The sequence below is a fragment of the Cyprinodon variegatus genome, unplaced genomic scaffold (genome assembly GCF_000732505.1).
Source record: "Cyprinodon variegatus isolate N-32 unplaced genomic scaffold, C_variegatus-1.0 Scaffold835, whole genome shotgun sequence".
Classification (NCBI taxonomy): Eukaryota; Metazoa; Chordata; class Actinopteri; order Cyprinodontiformes; family Cyprinodontidae; genus Cyprinodon; species Cyprinodon variegatus.
Genome location: NW_015151288.1, coordinates 348,187 through 354,716, shown reverse-complemented (window position 1 = coordinate 354,716; position 6,530 = coordinate 348,187). Strand labels below are relative to the sequence as shown.

The window sequence follows — 6,530 nt, the reverse complement described above, 5'->3', positions numbered from 1 at the left end:
GAGACCTGTGTTGCCAATAAATATTGGACTTTAATCCTGCCTCTGTGTCTGTTGAGTTCTGCATTTGGGCTAGTAACCTGCTACATCATGACAGAGTATAATCCATAACCTTACCTGTGATAGCCGGTATATAGGAATCTATTCAAGGGATTGATTCATATATGTCTTTTTTTCAGTGAGACAGAGGAGCTGCTGATGCAAATTCGGGCAGAAATAGAGATGCTAAGCTGTTAACTAAAAGTGTTTTGAAGTGAATTTTGGCATTTTTCATCTATGTTTTCTCATACTAACACACTTTTGCCTATTTTGACTTTTATTTTTATTATGCTGTATTATTTAACCAGTAGAAAAGAATAATCTAGTCCATGTGTGATGTGTCTACATGTTGTAGTTTTAGAGCTAGACCACTTCTAGTGCAACATGAACACTTTTTTTTAAGGTTTCACAACTCAGAGAAAGGTTTCACAAATCCCAAATCAAGTTTAAATTATTCAACAAGTAGTTTAGAATAATCTAGTCAAGGTTAGATGTGTCTAGGTGTTGTAGTTTTTTTTAATTAGCATAGATTAAATATGCTGAAGGTAGGAAAACTTAAGTGGAATTGCCCTTTTTAAAAGCAAATCCATGCAGGAGCAGTATGCAGCCACATATTCTCAACCATCATCAGAGGGTATTTTCCAAGATGTAAATGATGGGAATGGAGCAAAGTGTAACCCTTTGTTTAAAGCAGAGCCATCTTCTGTCAGTCTAATACTTTACCAGAATGTATTTGTAGTGGTTAATCCACTTGGTTCTTCTAAAAAGAAATATAAGACTCTAGCAGTTTATCTCACTCTAACGGATATTTTGCCACATAACAGATCATCCATAGATCAAATGCAGCTAGTTTTCTTGTGTAAGGAGCAGGATTTCAAATACCTTGGGATGGACAATGTACTTGAGCCCCTCATCAAAGACTTCAAATCACTTGAGGGGACTGGCAACGAGATAAATGGACTAATTGTCAAAGGTCGACTGTGTGTGATTTCAGGTGGCAGTTTAGGGTCTCACAGCATTGGTGGATTTGTTGATAACTTTAGTGTCAGCCATTACTCCTGCAGGTATTGTGATATAAAAAGATCAGATTTTGAGAGCTCTCCATTACTTTGTGGCAACAAACGTACAGAACAGTCTTTTCTGAATCATCTACAAAAATTAGGAAGTGCTGATTCAAATTCTGAATATGGTATTAAGTCAGACTCTCCTTTTAACCAACTGTGGTGCCAGTGTACAGCAACCCCGCTTCTGTCAGTGAGCCCCAGAGCAGCTGTGGCTACAATGTAGCTTGCCCCCGTGAGTGTGTGCGTGAATGGGTGAATGACTGAATGTAGTGTAAAGCGCTTTGGTCAAGTCTCCAGACTTTTTCAAGTCAGGAGTAAGTACAGGCCATTTACCAAGTTATTGTTACACTTCATAGACTGATTAAATTGAGTATAAAGATCTGGACTGGCCTAAGGAGATGTATTCTGTCCGGTTGTTGAGGTATGATCTGAACCACCTGAGAGCAGTGTCGTTTAGTCCAGTAGTGAGAATGCCATGGTCAACAGTATCAAATGCAGCAAAAAGGTCGAGGAGGATGAGGAGGGATGAAGAGCCAACATCGGATAACATTAGGGGGTCGTTTGTGACTGACTAGGGCTGTCTCTGTGCTGTGGGCGAAGCGGAAACCTGACTGGAATTTTTCAAAGAGGTTGTTGTGTTTGAGGTGTTCCTGAAGGTGAGTGGCAACTGCTTTCTCAAGTATGTTTGATATGAAAGGGAGATTTGAGATTGGCCTGTAGTTTGATAATACCTCCGGAACCTACTGAGCAGAATGTGTAGTTTGATCTGAGCTAGACTCTCGCTGGGTTACTCTCTGCTTTCTGATTGTAGTTCATGAAATTATTTTCATTCCCTGTTTATATTTGACCTGTTTTTGCATTTGGCTCGATAAATTGAAGCTTTTTTGCCTCTTGGTGTGGAAGAGCCCTCAGCGGGTGCTCCAGGCCTCCAAGAGCCCTCAGCAGGTGCTCCAGTCCTCAAAAAGCCCTCAGCTGCATCGCAGGCCTCCACCAGAGGCCCTCCTTTGTCAGACACGGTGTCCTCCAAGGCCGCTTCAGAGACGGCCTCCTCTAGAGATCCTCCTTTGTTGCAGGCCCCACGGCCAGCATCCAGAGACTCTTTCTAACCTCCAGCCCTACGGCCGGCAACCAGAAACTCTGCCTCACCTCTGGCCCCACGGCCGGCCTCCAGAGACTTTCGGTTGCCATCGCCCGCCTGGACTTTGTTTTTTGTTTTCTTGCCCTCCTTTCCTGGTTCCCCCTCCACCCACCCTGTGTGGATTGTTTTTTGGACATTTTCAGGCATCTGGAATCCACCCTTGAGTTGGGGGAACTGTCACAGTTCTGGTTCTGTTATGTTTTCTTTTGACTATTCAGTTTTACTTTGCTCCATTTTTCTAGTTTTAGTTGTTTTATTCTTATTTTGTTGTGTTCTCTGGTTATTTTTCAGTTTTCAGGTTTTATTTGTTGCCCTCTGCTGCACTCTTGTGTTCTCCTTTTCCCTAGCTCCTTTCCTGTCTGCTCTGTTCACACCTGCTCGTTAGTCCTCTCTTTGTTTCAGTCTCCCATAAATACACTCCTCAAGCAGTTCCTCAGTGCTGGTTCCTCGTCAAACTTCGACCTACTCTGTCTTACAGTGTCTTACCTCGTCATTATTGTTTTCCACTGATGTCCCCTTGGTTTCTGGTTTGTTTTACTTTTTTCTTGTTGGATTTTTCTGGGATTTTTGGATTCCTGCCTCTGTTTTCTGTTAATAGTTCATTAAATTATCAAGAAACTCACCTCTGCCTCCCTACCTCTGCATTTGGGTCCTCAAACCACAACCAAATCCTGACACTAAAGACTGTTTGAATATAATGGAAAATAGACCTGTTAGGTTTATTCAATTATGAATATAAAATTAATGTGTGCTTATGAAACATTTGTGCAAGGGGATGCTCCACTCCTGTCTCATGATCCAGTCAGGAGACCATCCTGCCTTGTCATTCTAAAGGAGCATTCTGTCTTCATGAACTGAACAATTGTTCTGTCAGAACAAAACTCTGTTTGTAACCATGTGTCATGTTCTGTTAATAAAACTGCTCTGCAGAGGAGGTCCAGTGGGAGACAGTATGTTTGAGTCTGGGGTTCAACTGTCTCTCCTTCCTGCAGGAATAGTATCGATAAGTCTGTATTTCAGTTCTTCTTAAGAAAATGAACCCGAAAAACCAAAGAACAAAAAAGAACAAATGATAACAGAAAACTAAAAACTCAGTCACAAATGGGAAAAAACATAACAGAAACAGACCAGATGAAGCTACTATGATGAAAATAAGTAGAGAGAGCAAAATTTTATGAGTGGAATTAACAAATAGAAGTGGAGAATCGAGATGTAATGAAGCAGAAGGATATGAAGCTGTCCCTATGTCCTCCAGTAGTCTAAGCCTATAGCAGCATAAATATAGAAAGTAGCTCAGGATAACCTGAGGTATTTTGCATGACGTGTGAGAACGGTAACACCAAGAAGACTTCACTCTGGACTGAATTCTCCTCTGCGGGATCAGGCCGTTCACTCTAGGTCCTCCTTTCTCTCTACTTGCCCAGTGACTGAATTAATTACCATGTTCCTCACAGCTGCTCCCTTTAGATGGCGCCACAGATCCTCTGACTCTCTTCCACCCACATCTACCATCCACTATCTGAAAAGCCAGTTGCATTTTCTCCTTCATTACATTATTATACAGTACTTTTATGTACTTCTATATTTCTCCTTAGTGAATGCTTAATTTTCAACATTTCTGAACTGATATAACTCAATTTATGAAATATTTTATCTAAAAAAGCTTTCTTGCTCAGACTCTTTGTTGCTGAAAAAACTGGGGCTGAGACTGCGACCTCATTGACCCAGTGTTACAGGTGTCACTGTGAGGTGCGTTTCCCGATCAGATACCGTCCTCCCCACCCCCCCACCCCCCATGGCGCGAGCACAGGGCGGTTGTTGCGCGCCTTCAGCGAGCAGGCGCGTTTCCTGTCGCTTGCGCGGTGAATCATGCCGCTTGCGCGGTGCGGAGATGCAGGGGAAACCATACCTGATCTGTATCTGATGGGGAAATGAATCGGTACCACCAGATAAGGCGAGGTCTGGTATCTTTTCTACTTTAAAGCAGTTCTCCAGGTAACTGGCATTCTATGAATAATGTGGTTAAAGTGCCCTCATTTAGAGGCAGCCACTTCCTCATTACTCAGAAAGAAGGCGGGTTTAACTAACATAGGCGGATCTACTGGCAAATACCACCCTAAATGACAGCCTTGCCACCCCTGCTGCAACCCCAGTTGGCGGTAGGAGAGGAAAGGCTTATACATTATGGATAATTTGAGAATTACGACCGCTAATTTCCAATGTCGGACTGCAGTGAATGCAGCATGAGATGACGCGAGAGTGACTGAGACTGATTGTTTTGAAAACCGAATGGGGCAAAGCGAGGGAGCCAGGGGTGATGGGGAGAGGAGACACGGGATGAAACAGGTAAAAACTGATTAACTATCTATCAATAAATGAAATCATAATGAAAGCTCAATGTTGCATAGCTGCAATGCTGATTTTGAGATGATAAAAATCAGGTTGCAGAACGTTATTTCTCTAACTATGATGTTAGTTAGGCCTGACGTCTCAGCCTCATAAAGACATATTTACGGTCAACTATGACAGAAAAGAGACTATCAAGTTTGGTTGTACTAAAATCAAAACCACAAAGGTATTGGATCTGATTAAATTAATGAAGCATTTTGCTGAGCAACATGGAAATCACCACATTCAGCTGTTATAGTCATGTTAACTTTATGTTCTGCTCTCTGGTGAACCTTTACAGAGATGTTACATTTTGTTTTGCCACCTGAGATAATCTGATATTTCCTTTAATAAAACCAAAAGTGTTAAAAGTAAAGTTAAAAATGTGATACTGGTGTAAATCCTGCTTAATATGAAGCAGTGTTGTTGTTTCTTTTTTTGTTTATATAGTGTGAAACTATCCAGAAATGACCTTCTATGGACCTACTCACAACATGTTTTGTACTTTTTCAGACTGGAAGCAAAATGTATTTTTATGTTGCTTCTTTTCAGATTTGTGGAATTTTTGATGTAACATACAGCACCTGCCTTTTTGTTGATTTGTTGATGCAGCAGCTCTATCTACAGCATATTTACATGCATGAAATGTCCCTTTCATGTTGCCTTAACGGCTGTATGTCAAGTTACTGAGGAACAAATGGGGTAAATGTGTGTTCAGAGTAAACAATACATGGATGTCTGGTACCTTGTTTTTGGTGCCTTGACCCATTTCTTTCTACTGTGTAGTGATGCTCACTTTAGTACAGCTCTACGGAGCCCCGTAGGAGACATGGGGAATTTTTTGTTCGTTTGCGTTCCCTCGCAAAAGTATTGCGTTAACTCGCAAAATTTTGTGTTACCTCGCAAAACCTTTTGCGTGAGAACGCAAAACCTTACTACAACAACTAGTTTAGAAAAATACACATTTACTTATTTTCTTTAGATTTTTTTGTTATTATTAAGCATTAATATCATTCTATTTTACTTCATAAAGAACTCCCATCTGCCTAGCATCTCTGTGTACTTCATTCACAAAAAGTTATAAAAAGGTGTATTTTTTCTAAAACAGCTGTTGTAGTGTGATCACCAAGAGTCCCTTTGTGTGTGTGGTGATTTTGGAGTGTCTGCACTGTATAACCACAGAGCTATTGATTAAAACAGGATGATATTAAAATATAATAACAATAAAAAATTCTAAAAAATAAGCAAAGGTGTCTTTTTCAAAAACAGCTGTTGTATTATGATCACCAGGAGTCTATCGGTTTGTTTGATGATTTTTGAGTGTCTGCACTGTATAATCACAGAGCTATTAATCAAAATATGATGATATTAATAGTTAATAACAATAGAAAATTCTAAAAAATTAAGTAAAAGTGTATTTTTTCCAAACCAGCTGTTGTAGTGCGATCACCAAGAGCCCCTTGGTGTGTGTGGTGATTTTGGAGTCTCTGCACTTTAATAATAATAATAACTTTTATTTATATAGCGCCTTTCAGGACACCCAAGGTCGCTTTACAAGAGGTGAAGTAAGGGGGGTAGGGACAGGAAGGGGGTTAGGAAGGGTAGGCAAGAGAGAAAAGGTGTGTTTTAAGGTGCTTTTGGAACTGTGTCAGGGAAGTTGCGGAACGGATAGGAGGGGGGAGGGCATTCCAAAGAGCCGGGGCCACTGCACAGAAAGCCCTGTCGCCAAAGGTCTTGAGTCTGGTACGGGGGATGGAAAGTAAGTTCTTGCTGGTGGAGCGCAGGGACCGTGACTGAGTGAGCGGGTGAAGAAGGTCAGTGATGTACTTGGGTGCCAGAGAATGAAGTGCTTTGTAAGTGAGGAGGAGGATTTTGTAGCTGATGCGTTGTTTGATTGGCAGCCA

The 6,530-nt window shown here is 41.2% G+C and overlaps 1 long non-coding RNA gene across 1 annotated transcript in view; it reads left to right on the top strand.

Moving 5' to 3' along the window:
• The first annotated feature begins 4,361 nt into the window (after nucleotides 1-4,361).
• Nucleotides 4,362-6,530, top strand: part of LOC107099071 — a 6,736-nt gene continuing 4,567 nt past the window's right edge. The window contains exon 1 of the long non-coding RNA XR_001481924.1: nucleotides 4,362-4,584. This is a non-coding gene — a long non-coding RNA (uncharacterized LOC107099071). The remainder of the gene's footprint in view (nucleotides 4,585-6,530) is intronic.